The sequence below is a fragment of the Corvus moneduloides genome, chromosome 5 (genome assembly GCF_009650955.1).
Source record: "Corvus moneduloides isolate bCorMon1 chromosome 5, bCorMon1.pri, whole genome shotgun sequence".
In the NCBI taxonomy this organism is placed as follows: domain Eukaryota; kingdom Metazoa; phylum Chordata; class Aves; order Passeriformes; family Corvidae; genus Corvus; species Corvus moneduloides.
Window position 1 is genome coordinate 52,675,307 of NC_045480.1, and position 24,387 is coordinate 52,699,693.

Sequence of the window (24,387 nt, forward strand, 5' to 3'; positions counted from 1 at the left end):
ATATTTAAGTTTATTTTATTTTTAAAATTTATTTATTACTTTACATGAGTTCTCCAGTGCAGGAAAGAAGGGTGGGTAAAAAAAAAGAAAGGAAAAAAGAAACTATACTCAATTAGATCCTAACACAGTAAATTCTCATTTCCTTCAACATGGGTTTTGCCAGAATGAGATTAAGCTCAGGCCATATTAATTTATCAGTAAATTATTATTAATACATTTTCATGTATGTTAGCATAGCAATTTTTCACCCTGCATCTTTAGCAACATAACACATTCCTTCACTATGAGTCCACAAGTCCTTCGCTAAATGTATCACTTCAGCAGGACAATTTCTTTCTCCTTTCATGACGGATTGAGAATTCTTCCAACAACAGTTTAACCTTTGAGATTATACATGCTAAGTATATTTAAAAATCACAAAATGTGATTGAAATGATGGGCAATGGATTCACAAGTTGCAAGAGGGAGGGAGGACAGGAGCACCAGGGTACATTAGAAGGATTTTACAGAACTCAAAAGCATTTTTTTTTATCATTGGATAAGAGATTAAAGCTAAAGCCTGAATTCCGAAACCAAAAACTTTGAAAGAACGTTTTTATACCAAAAATATTTTAGCTGTGTTTTGCTAAGCAAGAAGGCAACGTAACTCCTAAAGTCTATATATCCATACAATCATAAGGATATGAAGGTGATTAAAGCTTTCTCGTCCCCTACAGTAGTAGATTATATATAGTACAGTAAACACTTGTAAATTCATAAAAACTGCATCCATACATAGTGGCATGATAGTGCTGCCTTGAACTACTGATCAAGAAAGTTGTGTAATGCTTACAGAGAAAACCTCAAAATCAGCTACATCAGCACACACGCACAAAACTGATTTTTGGTCAATCTTCTGATTTCTCTTCAGCTTTGTTAGAGTTGTCTTTTCCTCTTTTCCAAACTATTCAGCTTTCAAGAAGTAGACTTATGCTGTGCTGCTCTTGATAGTCTAAACATCAACATACAACTGGAGCCTTCATTATACCATCCTGTCAAATGCAATGCTGAACAAGTCAAAAATGGATCTGCAGATGCAGACGCAGAATAGGCAGTGACTGGCTTGGTTAAGACACGTTACCACCTTCATTGGGAGACTGCAGCCTCTGTCACAGGACAAATTAGAAATGACTGTGTATTAATTCCAGCCCCTCTGAACAGAAACTGAACCACGCTTATGCTCCCTACCTGCATTGCATGAAGGGCACATGGATGGTCAATCTGCTGCACGTGTGGTCACTGTTAAACCAGACCAACCCCATGATTAGCAGCTGTCACATCAAACCTAACCCCACTTTTCAAAATTTGCCAAATGGAAATGAGGAAAGACAGCGCTGTGTAGATTTCTGCATCAAAAACTGGAATTTAAGAGTTCAACACTAAGCCGCATGCTCTACGTCTAAATGTTTCTTGCAAGCTTTAATTCAACACACAAATCTATAAAAAGTTAGACCTTTTAGCACAACATGAAGGAAGAGTCATTGAGGATGGCATGTCTCTCAGAAGACTTCCAGAGTTTTATCCCCTTCTCTGTCTCCTATTTCTGACAAGCACTGTTAGGATAGGTATTTGCTGCTTAATTTGAAGGTGTTATCTCAATTAAAATAGATCTCAAGGTCCTTCTCTCTTCACATCAACCTCTGCACTCTCATGTGACAATACAGAGCAGTGAAGGTAGCAGCAGGCAAGCCTATACATTTCTTTGACAAGCAACATGGAGAAAACTCTACTGGTTTTAAGAGCCCTTGCTTAGTTTGTGGAAGCATGATGGAATGAACTTAGGCAGGCCACTTCAATGGCACATGGAAAATACCACAAGTACCAGCAGCAGAACAAATTGCTATCCACTTTGTCATGCTGATCTACAGGTACCTGCTTATCTTCAGACCCTTTACTGATACCTGCAGTAGAGTTAACACATTCCATTCCCAATACAAGTTACATTATCACATATTGCACTTACTACAAAGCACAGAAGTGGAGAAAAATAGCCCAAAATAAACAAACCCTCCATTGACAAACTTTCTATGAGCTCATAATAATGAACAGTGTCTTATCCTTATCAACAGATGCTGTCTTACCTTTATCAAGAGAAGTTGAAATGTCCCTTTCTCCTATTCAGCTCTCAGGAACAAAAGAAATGAACTCCACCCTGCAGGCAAAGAACATTTTTTTACTGATTAGTGATATTCTGAAAGAAGGTTTAAATCATTACAAAATAATACAGACCTTCCAATTCTTGTATGATACTCAGGCAAAAATATAATGCTATCTGGAAAAACACCCACTGATGGCACATTAGTTATATATTAACTACCTTATTTCAAGAAGTAACATGCAAACACTCTTATGAACTGCAGCCCACTGATAGCAAAATATTCAACAACACTGGTTTATGAGGAAAATTACACTTCTGTGTATAAGGTCCACTTCCAAGATAAAATAGCAATATTGCAACCCATGACACAATCTTTGACCATAGTTTTCTTTTCATCTTAACAGAGGTCCCAGAAGAATGAGATTACATGTTACACATGACTAAAAATAATTCTGGATCCCCTAATAATTTACATATCCTCTAAAATGAGGATCATCACTCCTCTTTGTTGTAACAAATGCACAAACTCAAGCCCTTCCATGGAAGGAGGATGGGATTTTTTACAGCAACAGAAGTTAGAAGTGTTAGGGTAAGAGCAACAGTCTCATAAGCAGCAGAAAAATTGAGATTCATTTATATATATATATAAATAAATATAAATAGATATATATGTATATATATCAGTATAACCATAAAAGCATTAGAAGTCCTAAGCAAGCACAGCTTCAGTCAGCCACAGAGGACTGAAGACAAGGCTGGAAAATTAATCACAGAGGCTAGAAGCAAAAGAAGATAGAACGACAGCTGCAGAAGGACGATGATAAAGGCTGCTGAAGAATGAGCATATTAAAGCTTGTGTTGCAAGGAAAAGAAATTTCATGTGTTGAACGAAAGGCACAAGAGCAGAGGGGGAAGGAGAAAAGGAGGACCAGAGCCTTATTGTATTTGCTCTTTAATTAACTACTCCATTATTACACTAGAATGTGAAGCAGAAATTATTCATTTAGACAGCTTCCCAAAATCTTTACAATCATAGAATCATTTAGGTTGGTAAAAGACCTTTAAGATCATCGAGTCCAACCATAAATGTCACTGCTTATCTTATCTGAAGTAGTTTTACATATATCAACACCAATTCAAGAGTTACAGAATGGTTCAAGCTCGTTCCTCTCCCAAACAGTGGCCAAATACTTATCATTTCCTTCACAGTGCAAGAACACCTAGAAATTTTACAAGGGCATAAATACAACTGACTTGCTGATAATGGGCCAATTCAAGTAGCTGTCCCTGTTCCTACAGCAGGTTTGTCATTCTGGAATTTCAATAACCTGATGTTTGAAAAGAAAAATGAATGTTTGTTATTAAAGAAAATACCCAGGTAATTAAGAGGCACTAATCAGATGCTACATTTTAAATATGCAACTAGCTCGTAATGACATCGTTAATTCACAGTATACATTAACACTTCCCTTTTTACTGAATAAAAGAAAATCTCCATTACTTTTGTTTGTATTCTGTGAAGAGTCATGTACAAAAAAGCCTGCTCAAGTGAGTTGTGATCTTTTGGTTTTGCTTCTAATTAACAGAGACCAGCTGCTAATGGTGAGTCTGTGACCCCAAAAATACCTCTAACTTTGATATCTTGGAAGCTTTCATGCATCTGTAATATACAACACACATTAGAACTCAGAAAAATTACTGCCTTTACTCCCTAAGATTCACTGGAGAGACTTTGAAAGCTTCCTTTTTCATTTATGAATGTTTTTAAAAGGGCACAAATATGAGGGATTCTGCTTTTTCACGTGCATTAATTTGTGCAGATAAGGTCATCTGTTCTGAAATACTCCCTTAAATTGTGCTTATACATCCTAGAGGTTTGTCTGGTGTTTATACAAAGTTACAGGTAGAAAAGGTTTGGTGTAACAATTTCTTTTCACAATCACCTCTGTATCAGTATTCCATCACCAAACTATTTTAACAGCTCGCATTTAACAGAACAGCTTTCACCAGCATCAAAAACTTTCCCAAATTAGTAAACCTCCATGAGCAAACTCTCCTGGCCTGTTCTGAGCATTCACACAACTCTGGAGTTGCCACAGCATTCTCCTCGCATCCAGCCTCTACCAGGGACTGACAGCCCTGTCAGTGAACAGCCTTTTTCTCATGTCCAATCTGAAGTCATTCATATCTGTTTGACTGTGTCCTCCTACACAGTTAAGAGAGGGATGAGGACCTGATTGGGAGCTTACAATTCATGCAAGCAGTTAAATTTCCATGATCTTTTTTCTGAAGGAGTTTAAACAGGATGGTTGGCAGTAAAGAATGACAGCTTCTTCCCTTCAGCTCCCACAAAGGGACAAAAATATCCTCCTCAATTTTGCCATGCTCAGCAACAGTCAAAAACATCATAGGGATATTTTCACATGATTTTCCTGTTTTCTAAAATCTCTGGAAACCATTTTCCTAGTCCTTTTTACTCTTTTTCTCAACTCCATCCCACAGACACCAGGGATTGGTTTCAAGTAGGTGCACTCCACAAGTGGATGTCCCCGGTAATCACAGCACAGCCTCTCCTGCTTGAAACAATTTCCATTTACAGCCTTCAAGCATATGATTTCACTCTCTTATTTTTAAAGGATTCCTTAAAGGAGGAATTTTTCCATGCTAAGCTTATGCTAAATACACAAATGGTGATATATTTCGCTATAGACTGACAAGACTGGTCTCTCTGCTTTATGCATAATACTGCATGTAAGCTCCCAGCTTCCAAAAAGCATGTTGTCCTATTTGAGAGTGTTTCCCACTCTTTTCCTTAACTGACTTAATTTTTTCTAATTGTGACCCAGAGGAGCTGCCTAACAAACAAATGGTTCAGCTGGCATTTGACCATATGTTACTTCTGTGGGCTGGGTTAAAAATATAAACACCTTGCTTCATTTTATTCTCAGAAACACAGGAAAGACAAGACTGAGTAAAAAAGCCCAAAAAAAACAACAACAAAAAAAAAACCCTAAAAAATTAAGCTGTACAGTTTACACTGTCCTTTACCAGACCAATACAGCTGCATTTTGACATTAATGTGCCTGACTTCGGAATTGGTGTATAACCAATACAAGAGTCAAAGATGTCAATGCCCATAAAAATGTGAAAAGGATTCAATTAGCATTGAACTAAACTGCATAGAAAACACTTGTATAATTTTAAGCTGATTTATCTTTCTTCTTCAACCCTGCACAAATAGAGACAAAGTTGAACTTAGCTCTGACCAATACAATCCGGGATTTCACAAATAAGCTGATAATACTAAAATAAAAATACGGGAAACACTAAAGGAACCATAAAAATGTCCTGTTTCATAAGATAAGGAAGCTTTTTGCTACAACTTATATTTGTTTTGACTTCTTAAATGAAGCTAAATAGTATTTTCATTGTTCTTTCACAGCTCTTTCAGAAGGAGCAACTGCTCTCACAACCCAAGGACCAAAGGCTCCACAGCCACTAACAGGAAAGTGCCCTTTCCCCCTCCTGCCATTTGTCAACCTTACAGGCAAAAGCTGAGAGAGAAGCACAGATTGGAATGATTACACAGAAAGTTTGGGGCTAATTAAATACATTACTCAGCATCAATAGTATTTAAAATCTATGGAGAAAATTAATAGGTGCCATCAGAAAGTTTCTAATGGAGACAGATTACAGAAAAGTGTTACAGCATGAGGAATACAAGATTTCATCTGATGCAGCCTCCACGAGACACAAAAAAAACCCCAAAAAACCAAAAACCATGTACAGAAGAGTTCATGAGTATTTTTTTGTAGTATGTGTGAGTATAACATACAGAAATACATGGTTTGATTGTAGAAACACAGATAATTCTTCTGGACAACAGTTTTCAACAGCGGCTTCAGTTCTCAAATTACCCAACATTATGATAGAAAGAAATCAATTCAATGCATTTGCAGTTGTCTGTACCTACCAGTTTTATCAGGGAAAATTAGAACTGCAGTACAGACAAGACAGTGAGTAGGCACATCAATCTAATTACAAGTAGACAAAAAAAAAATTAATCTGAATATAAATCAATTCCTTCCTTCCTAATAGACTACATGATTTCATACAACAGAATCACATAAGATACTGCTTTCACTAAGACTGGAGCAATTTGAAGTTTACAGTTTTCTAGTGGCATATTTGTAAGGCAAGCAGAGGCTCTCATAAAACCCCAAAAAACCAGAAGATTCAGGAAAACACTGAACTGATATTAACCTTCATCTTTGGAGAACTGAATCTTGGAAGGACAAGATTCCAGCAGGAAGGTGTAATCAGTGACCACTATAATCAGTGACAATTGTGAAGTCTTATATCCCCCACACACAGTCAAACACTAAAGGAAACTGCAGCACATAGCAGTAAGATGCTGACAATCTGCCACCTTAAACATAATTCACAGATACGGATAAACTCTTCTCCACAGGTTTTCTAGCTTTCCTAGGGCTGCCAATATTTAGGTTGTCAGGAAAAACACAAGGCCCTTTCTTACAACATTCTTACAGAATACAGTTTTGCTATCCACTGAATGCTCATCTATTTCAATGCATTTCTTACTACTTCCTATTTTCTGTACTTATTGTGCTGCAAATTAGTGCATTCTGAGAGACTCTCCAAGATGCAGGCACAAAAAACATCTCCCATGCAATGCAGCCCTTGTCTTGCTCATGCTTTCCCGCATCCCCCAATAACATCCTATCCCTCTCTATGGCTCCACACCATGCAGGCATTCACACACTGAGCCTTCTTTGCTCACTGTTAGAATGACAAGCACCTATCTAAACAGAGAGCATGAAACATGATCCATGTGTTTTCAACTGAAATCCACCAAAAAAAGACACTTCACACTGACTTCTGAAATAATACATTCAAATATTTTCTTAGTACAAAAAGAGTAAACTCTGTTTCTTCAGTCGGAAAAGTCCCTGCAAAGGCACTGCAAAGATAAGAAACATGGTGAACTTGGCTTCTGTATTCGCTGCCGCTGTTTCCATGGCACACAAGTGCCACAAATCAGATGCTCAAGGAGTAAACTCTAATTCATAATTCATGTGACTAGGTCAGAGTTATCCCAGGATTAATGAGCTACGGCACAATCATAAACAACCAAGACAAGGACCAACATTGCTTGATATCGTAACAGAGTCTGGGTTTGGGGTTTTTGAGGTTTTGGAGAGGGTTCTTGATTTGTTCAGGGTTTTTGCTTTTCTTTGTTTTTCAAATGCAAAAATCTTTGATATTTAAAAGTCTGATAAGCACCTTCAACATATAATTAATAATCTACTCAACTTCAGAGAATTTTAATGCCTCCCTATCAGCAGAAATGCAGCAACATTGTACTCATTACTAGTTACTCCATGGAAAAGAAACCTAGCAACTAAACATATGTAATCGCTTAAATCCAAGTCAACTTTTAAAGATTTTGAACAAAGTCTGAGTACAAACAAAATGTGACAGTATAAATATCTCTTAAGTTTACATGGCTCTACTGAGACTTTATCGGAGTTGTCAATATTAGAATGCTGTATTCTAGCCAGTCATGAAATTAATGCTTGGGACATTCTAGTGCTGTTTTTAACTCCAAAGTAGAGGAGAAAAGGCACTACAAAAATCATGTGTGTTGACATTATGAGTCATCTATGTACGTGCTTTAAAGTAGCTACCACTATTATTTTGAGGCACCTAAGCTTAAAGGGAGAGTCAGAAAATACATTTCAAAGGACTAAGATAAAGAATGTAACTGTGGCTTCCACCTTCCCTTAGCAACTGGGAATTCAGTTCCACCCCCAAGCCTAGACTGGGTCCAAAGACCTATTTTGTTCTCTACACACAAACTGGCTGGCACTATTGGTAAAAGGCTGGGCCTGTGTAGCTACATTTTCCACAAGGAGCTGATAGGGACTATCATTAGAGATGAAAGGAGCCCTAGGCTACAGTCTCTAAAGGAGAGTGAGATGTGTTCCTTGAAATTTGTACTGATACCTACCTGAAGCACGCTGGAGAAGACAGAACACAAAACTATAGGATGCTGGTAACAAAAGCACATATGCATATTTGAAGGGCATTTGATATACTTGATATCATTACTCAGTAACGTCCCCAGAGGGGACTAACAAAGCTGAAGTACACAAAATCAGATCTGAGGTAGTACAGAGGAATAGCAGGTCTCCATTAGTCAGCAGCACTCTTCTGCAGTGGGTGCTTATGCAAGAGTGACTGCTCAACTCATGTACCTGGCTAAAGACAAGCAGCTTGCAGGTGGGTCCTCCCAGAGACACCAAGGGCCACGTGTTCCCCACCTCCCACAGCTGTGCAAGCAGGATCCCCACGACAGTGGTCCAAAGAGGAACTGTAAACCCAACCCCCTTCTCCTCCAGGAGAAACAGAGGTGGTGTCCTAACCCATCTTCTCAGATTAATCTCTAAATCAGTGTCGATACAGCAGGCCACAACCATGGAATGCCTATTAAAACAGAAAAATATTTATCCAATTCTGGGTGTGTTCTCCATAAATTTGAGACCTTCCATTGAAACAATAGGATTATGAAAATAGTGAAATAGGTTAACATTATCCATGGATATGATTGCTGCAATGCGAAAGAAGTAACTATAATGGGACAAGTCTACCAAAAAGAGTTGAAAACTTTTGTGTTTATTCTCCCTTTTTAAAGAAGGCTAACGATGTAAATAGATAGTGAGAAACACCCAAAGAAGTGAGAATTACAGCTCATTACAGGCTGATGCAGTGAAAAACAAGAAAGCCAAAATATCAGCACAAAAATCAGAGTAAATTCTAAATCCTTCCTTGTTTACAACATAATGTGCTATTACTTTTAAACAAGGAATACCAACCTTTCTCTCCTATTTTCAGACTTCATACACATCTCTGCATTTTCCATTAAAGAGACTGCCACATACAGTAAATAAAACGTGGTGAGTTGGGGGGGAGGGGGAAATGACAGAGACCTCCTTTCTGAAAGGACACAACCACACTGCTACTTAAGCTACAAGACAAACGACAGCCAGATCTTCTCTTTAGGAACAGAATTCATTGCCTTGAAGGAAGGAGAGGAAAGAGGGAAGGGGGGGGCGGGGGGGGAGGGGAGGGCGGTCTTTCCATTGTAACTTGGAATAAGGCATATAATGGAATTTCAAACTAGATGGCCAAAACCAACCAAACACACACACGTGAAAACAAACACTGCTTGCTAGACGAAATCTCACAACAGCAGTAAAAGATTGGAGTACAAAGTAATTTGTGAACCAAATGGTTCAAACAGAAAAATGCACCTCACTACAGAGAGGTAACAAAGCAAGTTATTAATTCACTGCATTAGAAAAGCAATTTGAATCTTGGAGCGTGGTTCCTTTTGCTTTTGTTTACTTTGGAGTTGAATGATTTTAAACTACATAGGCAGCATACTAAATAACAATGGCAGGGTTTCTGTGTGTATATATTGCACATGTGTAAATACGCATTTGAAAATTATATGAAGATTGGGAATGGTTAGAAGCTTTATGCCACAGAAGTAGTGCATAGGCATGAAGAATGTATAACACTACTCTTGAATTATTAAGGGTCAGAAGGTCAGCCCACGTATGCAGACCTTTCCTCTAAACAAGGTTACCACAGTGACCTCCTCAGAGCTGCCTGCATCCTGGTGTATTTTTGCCCATCTCTGCTCCAGGTTTTCCGCGTAGCTGGAATTCCACAGATGGTCCCCATCGCCCCCGAAGAAATGCTCTTTCCAGATGAATTCCCCAGAACAGAACTTCATTTCTTTGACAGCAGAGGGATATTTTCCAGAAATTCATGATTCCCAAAAGCACAACAACTGGCTAAGATTTAATCATTCTATCATCTTAGAAAATACAGTAGAAATATCAAAACATTTCAGAAGGCACTGACGTTCCAATAAATGCTGGAAGCTCTCTGGACAGCCTTTGATAACTGTACATTCAAGGATTTGTGTGTCCCTTCTCACCATTTCAATATGAATTGTGTATCTGCAGTAAAATCTATGCTAATGTAATGCCTCTGAAATTTTAGTCAACTATTTTAAACATGGTATTCTAACGTCCTTTGTTAAACACACAGAACAGTCAATAGCTCGATACTCCAGTCTCTCCTTTCTCTTACTATTTCATTTGTTGATGTTAATGATATGCTAAGTTGATTTCCCATCAACCACAGACTCTGTGTTTCTCAAAGTTCCTTAAAAACTACTTCAGTAACAAAAGACATAATAACACAAAGATAAAAGTGAAGATATCCTAGTATATCATTTTCCAGCTGAAGGGCCACGCCTCAACACACACAGCTGTGCCCATACACTCTCTTCATGACATCACACTATTTCTCAATCCATGCACATACACCCTTCAGCAAAATAACCCACACTTAGCACAGAACATTTGCATTCAGATTCAATGTTTAGCAACCCTTTTCCAGGATTTCTGCTTGCATCTCTGGTGAAATACTGGAATTCCTTCACTTTATATCCATTCTACACAAGAAGCAAAATACAGACTTCTCCGTAAAAGAAATTTGATATAATTAATAACAGAATCATTATTATAAAGAAATAACTTGTCTGTATGCAGAGAGGATGCTCATCTTTCATACATGCTAAGTGAACTGACTGAGCATGTTTTTCAGGAAAGAGAGGAAAAATCCTGTATAATCCAAGATGATACAGAAATATACGTAAGGAAAATCTTTCATTTCCTACATTAGTATAATACTTTAAAGGGAAGTCATCAAAGAGAGGTAAAGATAAATAGAATGAGAATAAAGGAAATCTTGATTTAATAATTGATTTTTAATCTCCTTTGCATTTATACTTCACTGACCTTAAAAAAAAAATAAATCTCATTATCACTGCCTGCTGTAACCACTGAAACAAACATTAACTCTAAACCAAATTAAAACAGGATTTAAAAGCAGTGAAATAGCTCGCTAAAGATACCTTACATGAGTGGTATAATGGGTTCACCCAAATGCTCTTTGATTCAAAACGAAGTTGCTGACTAAAAAAACTTCCATGAGAAACGTTTCTTCCAGTTGTAGCTCAGATTTTTAGAGGTTTCGCTTTACTTCCCCAAAGCCTTCCCAGGATCTTCAAAGAAGATGAGTATCATCATCTGCCTTAAAACAGGATTCTGTTGAACAACTGAAAAACCAAAAATGAGTATATTAATCTGGCACCTGCTGAGATTTTTCGATGAGCTATGGTGAGCTCCTACTCCTTGGTAGCACCTTTGCAAATTGCTCCTCACCTGGGGGAAAGCCCCAAATGTTTTAACTGGTAGAGGCTGCAAGAGGAGTGCTGCAAAACATTAACTGAAAGCAGCCCAACAAAAAGTGCTTCAACAGCAGTGAAGTCTGGTATAAACCTTCCTGGTAACTCCCACAGTATTATCTAATAAGATAAGCTGATTTCAAGCTTTTCTCTAATTCTGAATTTAAGTTTTTTGTTAAAGATTCAGCTTCCTAAAATTAAGCAGGCAACTGTTCAACACTTTCCTCAAAGATCAAAATTCAAGTTGCCTCAAAGCCAATGCATCACCCTCTTTTTAAAGAAACACACCAGATCAAATTTTAAAAGGCAAATCACTTTGAACTGAACATTTTACTTGAAAATATATTAGAATTACCACCAATCTTGAATCTTTAAGTAAGATTAAATGCTCTGCTTTTGCTATACCACTCTTCATGTTTGCAGACTTTTTATTTTTACCTTTTCCAGCAATTTTGCCAATGCAGACAGAAATGATTTTTCTTAGTTTTCCCTGCTTCCATTGTAGCTGACTCAGGCTTGGTTTCAAACGTCTGCAAACTGTATTTGATGTCTGGACTACTAATCCACAGAGAGTTCTTTTTCAACTTGTTTCCTTGGAAGGTGGTGGAATCAATTCTATTACTGTTATTTTCAGAAAAAAAAATTGATAGAAGTTCAAACACTACTGTTTTGTTTTAAATAGAGCCAGCTTTTGAAATTCAACTACCTGCCAGTGGTCTAAAATGCCTTTTTAAGCAGTTCACATAACATAGCAAGTAATAAACATAAGGCAAAACTTTAGCAAGTATAAAAAGATAGGTAAACACCCACATGCCATTACAGCCTGTTTCAACCTACACATACAATATAAATCAAGCATAAGGTAACAGTAGCTTAACTAATTCTATTAATCTCTATGAGTAAGCGTTTCATTTGGCCATTTTCACATCCTGTAATTATTCCAGAGGAAACACAGGTTAAAGGTTCAACTAGCACTTAAAATGTCTCCTAAAACATAATTATATATACAAGACTTAGCCTGTGGGTAAAATTGGGAAGCCTACAACACAAAGCATTTATTTTTCCCAAATAAACTGCTGAGTCCAATTATAACAATAACTTTTTTTATCATTATTAATACTCAGTTCTACGCAAAGTGTATCTCCAAAGGAAAAGCTATCTGCAAGCTGCACAGCTGGGGCCATAAAGCATTAGTATTCAGCCATAATAAATGGTTAAAACAGAATCATGAGCCCCCTCTTCAAGTTCCTTCAAAGGAAGAATCACAAAAGCAGAGTCACAGCTGTCAATTGCTCCACATTGTGTAAGTGATCACTGCAATGGCACAGGCTTCCAGGGCAGCCTTGTTTGTTTAACAGTAAAATATAGTTTCAAAAAACACAAAATACCTATTTGCTTTTTTGCTTTTGGAACAGAAACTGATTTTCAAAGATGGAAAGAGAGCCCTCAACTGTGCATGCCATGATGTACCTCTTTATCTAAACAAATCAAACAAACAAACAACTGCAGGAAAAAACCAAAAACCAAACCAACCAAACCAGACTAAAAAAAAAAAACAAAACAAAACAACCAACCAGAACAAACCAAACAACTGCATAAATTTAAATTTAAATTTCCAGGCATGCAGTGGGAAAAGGCTGAGAAGAGGTGAGCATTCAAAACAGGCAGGAATTAAAGTCAAATAGATAAAATACTTCAATAGAATCTTGCAACTCTTATCTACAGGGCCCGTTAATCTCCTCCTTCCCATTATATATGCATGGGAGGTGATCATAATGAAGCCTGTAAGCACCAATTCAAAGTCTGTGTTCTGGAAAACATCATCATCTCTACCTATTCCAAGAAGTGCAATCAATGGAATCTGGCAAGCAAGTTCCAAGGTTTTAAAATAAAACAAAAAAAATTCCATCAGAAAAGCTCATGAAAGGAACATTAGTGTTAAAAATGCTGTAAGTCCTCAAATTAGTAAATACAAGAATTAAGCCTGTTCATGAAGCATAAATTTAAACCTCATATATATTCATTGCAATGGCTTTGCGCAACATTAAAAAGCAAGCCATCTATGCAACCAAGGGAAAGAAAAAAGACAAACCAAAAAACCCCAAACTAAACAGCAATGCTCCTGGGACCGTCCTGTTTCAGATGATGCAAAAATCTACAAAATCGGTGTAGCACCTCATATAAAAAGAGTGTACAAAAACATGAAAACGGGAGTTTCGAAAGATAATGCATAGCTACTATAGTGTCAAGCTGGAACATAAATAAAGCAAAATGACCGTATATACTGAGAAAGAATTTCAGTTTACATAGTTTTCCATTATTTATTTTTAAAAACATTCCACAGTTTTACCATAAAACCCCAAAACCACCCTAACTGGTTTTGACATATTTTTAGAGTTCTTACTGTGTTTTCCTTTCCTTGGCAATTTTTCTTCAGACTTGCATTAAATCTCACTCACCAACACAGACAGCTAATGGATAAGCACAGGTATCTGCCAAAGGTGGCAAGCACCAAAGTACAGGCAACAGAACAAAGCCCAGTATGTTTCATGTTTTGGACACTCTTCCTAACTGTTTTAAACTTCCAATATCCAGACATACAGTAAGATCAGAGAGCATCGTGAAATGATTCCCCAAATATCTTCTACAAAGCAAAACATAAATCTGTGTATTCAGTACGATACCTCTTTGCCCCTAAATCTGATTTTCTGGTTGTTCCTCACTTAATCCAGTTCATATTGATGACATCTAGAGGATGAAGACGGAATGGAAATGTCAAAACATAGTTTCTCCAGTTCCAGTGTGAGGAAATGTTGTTCCTCAGTTTACAAAGCAGGAAATTTACAAAGTAAGTCCAAGGTCTTCCTGACCCTCCAGCACTATGGGGCAATCTTTACACAAGGACTAAGTGTTCTCACACAGCTCCTGTTCTGTACAAGGTACTGATCTTTGTGTTAACACCTGGCATTCAGGTCTTCTTGTCCTACTTCTCTTTTGCCAAAAAAACTATTCATGGACAATGTAATCCCAACACAGCATAGGATCCTGTCCCAAACATAGGTTTTTTCAGTACATTCCCCTTCCTTCTTCCTTGTTCAATATCAATCACTGGAACAGGCTGCCCAGCTGTGGATGCCCCACCCCTGGAAGTGTTCAAGGCCAGGCTGGATGGGGCTCTGAGCAACCTGGTCTAGAGGAAGGTGTCCCTGTCTGTGGCAGGAGGGTTGGAACTCGGTGATCTTTAAAGTTCCTTCCAGCCCAAACTATTCTATGATTCAATGATCTTAGTGACTCTGTAGATTGGAAATGGGAATCAACTCTCTGCGTTAATAATACTTTAATTTTAATGGAAAATTGCTGAAAGACCTGGGCTTCAACATTCTGCTTGCTGGCAAGAGTCAGGTTCTGTTGGTTTACAGTAGGAACACCAGAACAAGCTTAGCTTTAAACATCATATTTGCCCATGGTAGGATCAAGATTTCCCTTCCTCTTTCTATTCCAGTACAAGTGAGTTGCTACATTTTACACAGAGCCACATTACTGCTGCTGAACACTGGTGAGCCCATTGCAAGCAGTCACTACTTGTTTTTTCCTCTCAGTCCATGCAAGAGGAACTCCTGAGTAATACTGAAAGTTTGCAGGGCAAGACTTGAAGTCAATGCAAATGATGTGAATTATTCGATCATTCCAAGCATGTCTCTTCTCAAACATCAGTCACTTGGTGCAACCAAAGGTAAGATATACTTTTCAAAAGAAAGGCACATGGCAAAAAAATGAATGCTTTTATAGGGAATCAGAGTGGATTCAGACATCTCTAGCAATGGGCCTTATTCAGCATGCAAAGATTTCATAAATGGAGTACTATTTTTTTTTAAAGCAGAAGGCATCTACAAAATCTGCATAAGAAAAATAGGGTTCAATTGATATATATGAATATCAGAAGTATGCTGACACTTAAAACTGGGAAAATGACAGTCAGTTAGAAAGAAACACTAATCAAAAACAGTATGAGAATGTATTCCTTGTCAGATGTAAATTTTTCTTTTTGTTGAAGGAAAGTATGACAGCATGCACCTGTTGTTTACAACCTTACAACATTGCTAATGAAAAGGTGCCAATGCAAACCAACTTATGAACTCTCCACGCTGCTGAGCAGAAAGAACCAAGGCCCTGATTCGGCAAGCACCTACTTTTGCTGGAACAGGTTACCCACCTTGAAAGTTCAAAGGAATGTCTCGCCCAAAATGAGCTGTCAGCCTACAGCAACATTTCAACACTTGGGGCTAAAACAGGAACCTAGAAAAGAGTCACACCAACACTAAATACTCTGTGAAGAAGTGTGATGTATACTTTCAGTTGGGGAATAAAGTTCCTTGTTATTCTTGTCACAGATGGTCTGTCGCAGCTCAGGCACTGCCCACTACAGCAGCAGTTGGCCATGGGGTCTACAGCTGCAGCTGAAGGCCAGAGTTAAAACTGACGGCTGTTCATTTCTAGAGGACACTCGGTGCTGCTGACGTTGAGGCATGGTATGCTCCGTAAGTCACAACAGTTACTTCAGCTTTTCGGTACAAGGGTCCTACCCCCCGCAGGACAAGCGTTAAACAGCACCAATTTATAATCCCCTATCCAATATGTCCCATAATTATCTTCCTCAAGAACACCACTCTGTCACAGGCTAATGCTCGACCCATTTGTGCAAGATTGAACACAGAAGATAAGCACCCGGGAATTAGCTATACAGCTTTCATTCCAATCCCCATTATTAATAGGAAAGAAAGGATGGGATGAACAAATTAAACTTTCACTAATTATTAGTGCTTTGGAATCTTTTTTTTTTTTTTCCTAGAAGATCAAAACATCAAACCCTAATCAATGGTCTTCATCAAAACACAATTCCAAGAAAGCAAGAAAATCACCAGCTCTTGTCACCACAATCCCATTTGACCTAAGAAGGGGTGCAAAACAGCCCTGGCCTTCTGCAGCCAGCCTCCACACAAGCCAGGGCTCCGTCCCCAGCTCCTGCAGCCGCAGCACCACATTTCCCCTAAGCTACTGTAGCCACTCCTGATGCAAAGCCAAGAATGTCTTTGGGCTCTAGAGCTTAGTTAAGTATTAGTGTTTTCAAAATACGTCACGTTGAGAAGAGAAACAGAAACTTGCTAGATCTGCTCGCCTCTGCTTATCTTAAATGCCCTGATCACTAGGAAGATATTTAGACTCTTAAAACAAATGGGTGTTTTCCAGATTTCTTCTGTACAACCTGCAATTATAAAACCAGACTTCATAAGGGGATTTTATGGATTCAATAAAAGCAAACATCTGGTGTCTTCTTAGATTTCATTTTTCAGAAGAGACCTGCTTGCCTGTAAGAGTATTTCCCATAATTATGTCCTTTGCAGAATACTTAAATATATGTGGTTTGATTTACTGAGCACTTCCCGGTTACAATGTTACCTCAATGTACAGATATATAAACCCCATCCATCTCAGCCTGCAATCTTTTACTACACTTGTGAAAATCCACTACAAAAAAAATCAGGCCGATACTGTTACATGGACAGGCAGCAGAGCTACAGCAGGCACACCACACTGACAAACTGCTTTTTTAAGAAACAGAACTGAAGAAACAATGATGGCAGTGACATTAAATAGCAATTAATAGATATTAAGCAGTAAACTTAGGACTGAAGAAGGTGATTTACAAGAGGCAAAACCTTTCTTTCTCCAGGGCTGGTACAGACCGTCTTTGTTTACAGATGAGGCTGTGGTGTTAGAGTTCAAAAACAGACTAGGCAGGCTCAGGGCAAGAGGCTGGGATGTCATTTCTAACACACACAGAGCCCAGCAGCAGTGGGTACTGGCAGGGTCAATGGGAAATGGGTGCTGATGGAGCGTCCTCCCTATGGCCCATCCTCCACAGTTACCAGGTGGGACGGGCTCCCAAGACAGACCCACTGTTGTCCTGACTGATCTTAGCAATCATTATTGTTATCAGTCAACCAAAACATGACTGTCAGTCTGAATTGTTCAGTGTTTGAGAACAATTTGTTTGGGTTTGGCCACTTCTCAATATGTACATACTGAAAATTTCAGTCCCACAAACACAAAATCGCTGTATTCCATTTTTGGTAATTCCTCACGCTTTACAAATTAATTTTCATTTTGTTTCCTTCCATTGTGCAAATGCACATACTGCCTCACATGCATGTAAATAAACACAAATACGTACCTCATTTTTTAAAACCTTGATTTTGCCTTGCCTTCATTTGTGAACGTCGCAAAGTAAAATTTAACTTGTGCACTTCAGCTAAAATGTTCATAATACATTCCAGAACATATCAAGGCATAAAGCACACTATATATCAAGCAAATAAATCAAAGGCATAATTTTTTTTAACTACATCAATTAGTATTTCTGGATAAGAATGTATCTTCTGTGGTAGGCGAAAGGATAATTTAGCTGTTGCTATTAGCTCACCTTCTGGTTGTAACCTCCAGATACCACATCATCTGATTTAAAACGATCCTCAACAAGTTATTATTAATTTGACATTTACACTGGTGCCATTAGTATTAATTTTCATTTCTCATTATGAAGAACAAGGATTTTAATCTAATAATTACATGACTAAATAGGATACTAATAATAATAATTATTAAAGCAATTATTATTTTTAAATTATTGTATGAGTAATTATTTGTACAACTGGGCCTTACAACTCAAGAGGATAGAGCTGATTTTGTGTTATGCAAATGGTATGTTTTCTGTGTATTTCTCATCTTTATAACAATTAGTTTTCTCTAAAGATTGGAGGTTCAATAGCTGAATTTAAAAATTTGGCTTCACTCTTTACTCACCTGGGTGAATAAATCCTGGTCCCACAGAGAACAGAATAATTTTATTTCCTTATTATCAACTTCCTCTGAGATACAGTAAGTCCTCTTTAAAATACTGCCAGGTACTAAAAACAGATTTAGCATTTTCTTAAAACAGGAAGATTTGTAGTAGGAGATGAGCTCCCCATTACCCATCTGTATCCAGTTGGTTTTATTCATATTACCAAACTTTCCAGATGTCATGCTCTTCATCCTTTGTCCCTCTGGAACAATAAACCATGTTCCTCTTACAGCCTCTTTATATCTACCCTTATTTTTAAACATTATAAATAATTTTGAAATGAAACGTGTATTAAATTCTTATTTTCTGTAGAGATTTCCAAGACCAGCATTCACCAATTCCCTCTCATGAACTACCTAGCAGAAAGAAAGAAAAGGATGGAGTGTGCTTCTTGGTGCAGGGATTTGGGCACTGGGGAGCAGCAGCATGGGGTTAAGTCAGCTGGAAATAAAACTAGAGGTAGTTTTGCCTCCAGTGAGCCATTTATACATATTGAAAGGAGGAGAAGCAAAGAAGAAAACAAATGCCAGACCTGCAGGTGTGCTAACAAATTAAAACTGGAGCAGGAAAAGAAAAAAAATTCTGCTATATCCTTTCAGCCCCTGCCTCACCTTAGCACTCCCTATGATGTAACCTTTCTTCTAAGGGGAACTGCATGCAGCCAGTCTTACCCATAACCAGCAAATATCTACACAGGTTGGCATGACTCTGCTGCTGCCCTAACTAGTGCCAGTTGTCACCTGGAACAAGAGTCCCCAGGCTATTAAAAGATGGAGAAAGGAAAAGAACCGACTATTCGCTCGAGCACAAACAGTAACTCAGACACTACCTGCAACTACAAGGTACGTTAAGAGTTTAAAAAAGTTTTCAGCACTACATTGTACTGTCTTCTGGTTTCTCAGGAAAGCATTGAAGAGAAGGTTATTCAAATAAATAATTTGTGCTTTTCTACTTACATGATTTCTCTCAGTAGGAGTTACCATAATGCACTGGAAAAGTGAGTACTTGTGAGGTTGTTGTGTGCTCTGCATCAAAAAAGTCAGAATCATAAAATGTCTTCTTAAATTTCCAAATGGTATTTTATCTCTGTATGTGTTCCACTTGGAATTTTCCGTATCTAGTAAAAATGCTGTTCTTTCCTTTATGAACAGCAAGAATTTTTATGCTATGTTACCACGTTCCTTAAAACTAAGAAGAGGAAGAAACTGAGACATGTAGCTGAGGCGTCAGTATTTTAAGTGCACTGGATAGAGCTTTCCACAGAAACCGCACATACACTTTTAAATAATTTTTTTTTTTTTTAATATAGAGAAAACATAAGCCATGATATTGCTATGAAAAGGATCATGTTGTAAGCATGCTTTCCGAAATTAAAAATTACTATTAAAAAAGCAAGCTTCTGTGCTTTGTATCCACAAAATGGAACAGTGTACTTTTATGACTGCAATGAAATTGTTTTCCTGAGAAAAAGACCAAATGGAAAGACTGTCACATCCAAGACTTGTACTCATCGTGGAGACATACTCTAAAGTAGAGCATGGCAACTTCACAGGCTCCAAGAAGTCAGACAGCACTGCACATTCAGAGCAGGGAAGTAAGAAAGGTCTTGAGATACGAGCTAAGCATTGAAAGACAATACATCACTGAAACACAAACTCAAAAACTCAGGAAGATCTTGTGAAACAGAGGACTCCACAGAAGTACCCTGGCAGAACAGGTCTTTGGTTCGGAGTTTACTCCAGCTTACAAATACTTACAAACCTAAAGACACCTCTAGAAAAAAAACGATGTCCAGTATACTCTGTGGAAAGATTTTATTGTCCTAATGCTTCTTTTTTTATGATCACATCTGTAACCCTATACCAAGAATTTAAGCCTTTTGCTTTACTAGAAGAAACCTGCTAGTTCTTTTAAAAATTGCCTGGTGACGGAAGTCCCACTGAGCAAGAACCTTGCCTAAGGCAGTAAATCTAAAACCTGTTATGGCAAACCAATACTGGCAATCCACAGAAGGCTTCAGATCTGAGAGTTTGGGCCACAAATCCTACATAGTTTCAAAAGGCAGTTTGAATGTTGGTATTACCAGCTCTCAAAATTAGGAGAAATATACCTGAGTAGAATGACTTTTCAAAATACCCTGCCATCCTACACAGATTTTGCCTCCCTGAGCAATTCCAGTTTCTTCAGATAGCTCCCCAACAATCACCTACCCTGCTAGGCAAATTGAAAGGAAAAAAAAAAAAAAGTAAAAAAAAAAGTAGACTTAGTAGACTTTTATAATCCAATCAGAGCTCACAGTTTTGGCAACTCTTGAGCTTTTGTCCTGTGGACAAAAGCCCCACAGCTGGCTCCGCAAGGGCTCAAGCCAGATTTCTTCCAGTTTAAGAGCTGTCCGGCCACAACCCTGCACTGGAGGGAATTATCTTGAGCTGGTTTTCCTCCTTACATATTTTTCCCCTACACTTTCTTATTAAACTAAATGTCTAGCACACACACCCACTATCACTTCCATACACACAGTATGCTGTATATACTTACAGTACACATTTACGTGAAGCATACATACAGTACTGTGTTATTTGCCACACTGCAAGCAGACTGCATGAGTGGATCTAGAAGAGTTTGGCCCCATCCCAGTAACTTCTGCCCAATTTGTTGCAGCAATACCAGGTCAGATGACCAACTCTCCATTTACAGGAGGCCAAGACCCAGCTCTCAATCTTTCTTACAACACACAGAGTGAGAGTTTCCCCCCCATTAGCAACTAGAGCTCTCTAAACCAGTGCATGCTTGCTTTGAGGTGGGGGGAAAAGGGGGCACAACAGAAGACCCGAAAATGGCTGTTAACACAAAGGACAGCCCTGCAGCTAACGCAGAGCACTGTAACTCCATTCTACACCTGCTAAACCTTTTCCCTGAACCTTATTAGAAACAGCACTCGCCCAGCCGAGGAGGGAATTAGAGGGTCTCTGCAGTGCACTCACACCACGAGGAGCTGCACTGGAGCAGCCCTGTGCTGGAGTGTTTTCCACAGGCTCTATATTAAAGCCACTCACTTTACAGGTCAGCGCTCTGGCAAGCCCGCTCCTTGGCGAGGCTTGCAGCTTCCACAGTGGCAGGGTGAAGTAGCCACAGCTGTACCAGCTGTACGTTTAATGCCGAGAACAGGCTCCCAGCAGCTTAAATAATACGAGTTCAGTGCAGCAGGCAAGATTACACATTAACAACCACGAGCAAAACAGGAGCAATTAGAGAACAGCTAGGGAGTGCTCAAATGTGTAACCAGATACTCTCGCAGCCAATACATATCAATAGAGGGTATAAAAACATGCTCAAGGACCACAGCTCTCTCCCTCCGAGTGTTGCAGTTGGGTGGTCCTGCAATGAAAAGGACACATTAAATCACATCGTGTCCACCCATAAAAGAGAGCCAGCCATAAACTGGCTGCTGACACTTAGAAAGTGCTCCAATCAATGCTGCCAGTAACTTGAAAAACTCCAAAGAGGACATTTCTGGACAAGATGATGGCTGACTGTGGCTTTTCATAGGAAGGGACCTCCTGAATGATAGGTCTAATGCATGATTTCCTCCTTTTACACCAAAAGCTCTCTCCACACAAAACAGTGGAATGCTCTATACCTACCCAACCATAGCTTGACAGATGCTTTGCCAATAACATTCAACATTTTCTGCTACTCCCGATCCCGCTACGTAACATGAAGCACTACTAGAAACTGAACAGGGCCTCCAAAACACCAAGCCATGAAAAGAAGAAACTCCACCAATTCACAGGTCCTAAAGGAAAAGATGAGAATAAATGTAGTATAGGCAGACACAGCTCCTGAGTGATGAAGAACAAACACTGTTTAACAGAATGAGTAGGTACAATGTGGAAGCGGGTTTTTTTAATTACATCTACCAGATTACCTGTGGAAAAGATTGATTTTCGGGGAAAAATTAAAACCACAGATGGTTGACTATGTAAAGCAACTGTTTCTAAAATACTGAGGAATAGCACAAAAAGGCAGCTCGGGAAGCCAGACAAGGACTGGGAGACTCTGCAGGAAGCTGGAAAGACTATGAAGGAGATGACAGCAAAACACAGATAGAAGCTCAGAGATGCAATATGTGAAGGGTAGAAAGGAAACTGGAAGGACAGTAACATTTTTAATGGGCTGGAACATCAGACACATGAAATGAAGAATTCCACATGCAAGATTTCAAGGCATGCATTTTCTTCCTCCTATACTAAAGGAATGTCAAGAAGCGACAGATTAAACAAAAGTCAAAAGTTAGTTGAAAGCCATGAAGGAAAACGGACGTCATTCGGCCAAATGACTCTTCACCCCACAATTTTGAATTTCTGGGAAATGTACATTACTTTGACTGTCAACTGGCTTGTGTTTTTTATGGCTTCTGGGACAAAATTAACAGGCCAGTGAATTCTACAAGCAGTCTTAAAGAATGTTTACCAGGCTGCTTTCAAGATTTCTGGAGAACATGAATTACCAAATACCTGGTTTTAATTTAGAAACTTATAGAGCAAAAAAAATACATTTTTTTCTCTGAGATTAGTTAATGGACATGTAAATAAACACAGCCAATGTGACAGCAAAATTCAATAAATTGAATATACTGAAGCTAGGACTAGATAATTTACATTCCAGAGCTCTGGAAACACCAGCATATGAAGCAGGAGGTGTTTAAGGAAATATTTTAACAGGTCTCTGATGCTGAGGGTGGTGTCATCTGATTGGAAAATAGCAAATATAATACCCATAACATGAGAAAGAAAAAATGCAGTCTGGGCAAAGAAAGTCCAGTTATTCTGATCCCAGAAGAATGCATGGCTTTAGCACAATTACTCAGAGGGGAAAAAAAAGTTGAAGAAATGGAAGTAAACAGGAATAAAAGTATCTGCATTTAAAAAAAAGAGAGAGAGAAGAATGTGCAAGTAACTTTTTTCTTTTTAAAAATGTGAGCATCTCTAATAGACATCATTTATCTATCCTTCAACAAAGCCTATGCTAGCATGCCATAAGGAATTCTTTAGGGAACTCAGAAGGGAAACCTGAAGTACATATTAGCAGCATGAACGAACTGAGTAGCTTATAGAGCTTTAAAAAGGGAAAGCACACACCATGTGGAGATTGTTAGTGTACCTCCAGAAACATTTGTTCAGAAAGTCATTTTATTTAATACTTTAACCAGTGAACTTAGCAAGGAAAAAAAAAAAACAAAAACCAAAACCAACAGTACCTTATTAAAAACAGCTTCTAATGCAAAGTCAGGAGATAAAATCAACACACAGAAGGACCATTTAGAATATCACACAGAATTTAATGGATAACTTTGAGATATGTAAGCATGAAGCCCTGTAGCATAAAATAGAAGGCTAGGTGCATGGAAGCACCAGGAAATGAAGCTATTTATCAACTGGAAAAGTTCAAGGAGGGAAAATACCTTGTTGACTATACTCATTGATAACAGATTAACTGTGACCTGCCAACATCATGCAGACACGTCAAAGGCAAATATGATCTGAAAAAGAATCAGGAGTTATGTGACCAACAGAGAGAGGAAACAGAAATGTCACTGTACTTCAGGAACAGCATGTGAAAGTCTAGCCATTCACACTCCAAAAAACTGACTACAAACCAGTGACAGAAGAGGATGCTACAGAAGTGGAGAACCTCTCTCAAAGAAGACAACAAAAAGCCCCCACAAAAAATGAACCAACAACAACAAAATCCCACACCAAAAAAACCCCCGCACAATTGTTGAGCAGAATTAGCCCAGCAAGACAAATGGTGAGCGAATGACCTCTCTACAAGTGTCAAAATACAAAAGACACCAGAAAAAATTGGCTTGCTGTACTTGAACTTCCACAACTGGTTGCTCAGACTAGGAATCTGGCAGTTGATACAAGTTTCCCATTTGCTGAATTTGGCATTTTAACGATACCATTTCTCCCTGATTACATGCAAATCTGCAAAGAGCTT

General features: G+C 38.4%; 1 protein-coding gene across 2 annotated transcripts in view; it reads right to left on the bottom strand.

Moving 5' to 3' along the window:
* Positions 1 to 24,387, bottom strand: part of BMPR1B (bone morphogenetic protein receptor type 1B) — a 234,388-nt gene that overhangs the window by 184,824 nt on the left and 25,177 nt on the right. For both annotated transcript variants that reach the window (XM_032109038.1, XM_032109036.1), the window contains exon 2: positions 2,121 to 2,191. The gene's annotated coding sequence lies outside the window, so the exon portion shown is untranslated. The remainder of the gene's footprint in view (positions 1 to 2,120; positions 2,192 to 24,387) is intronic.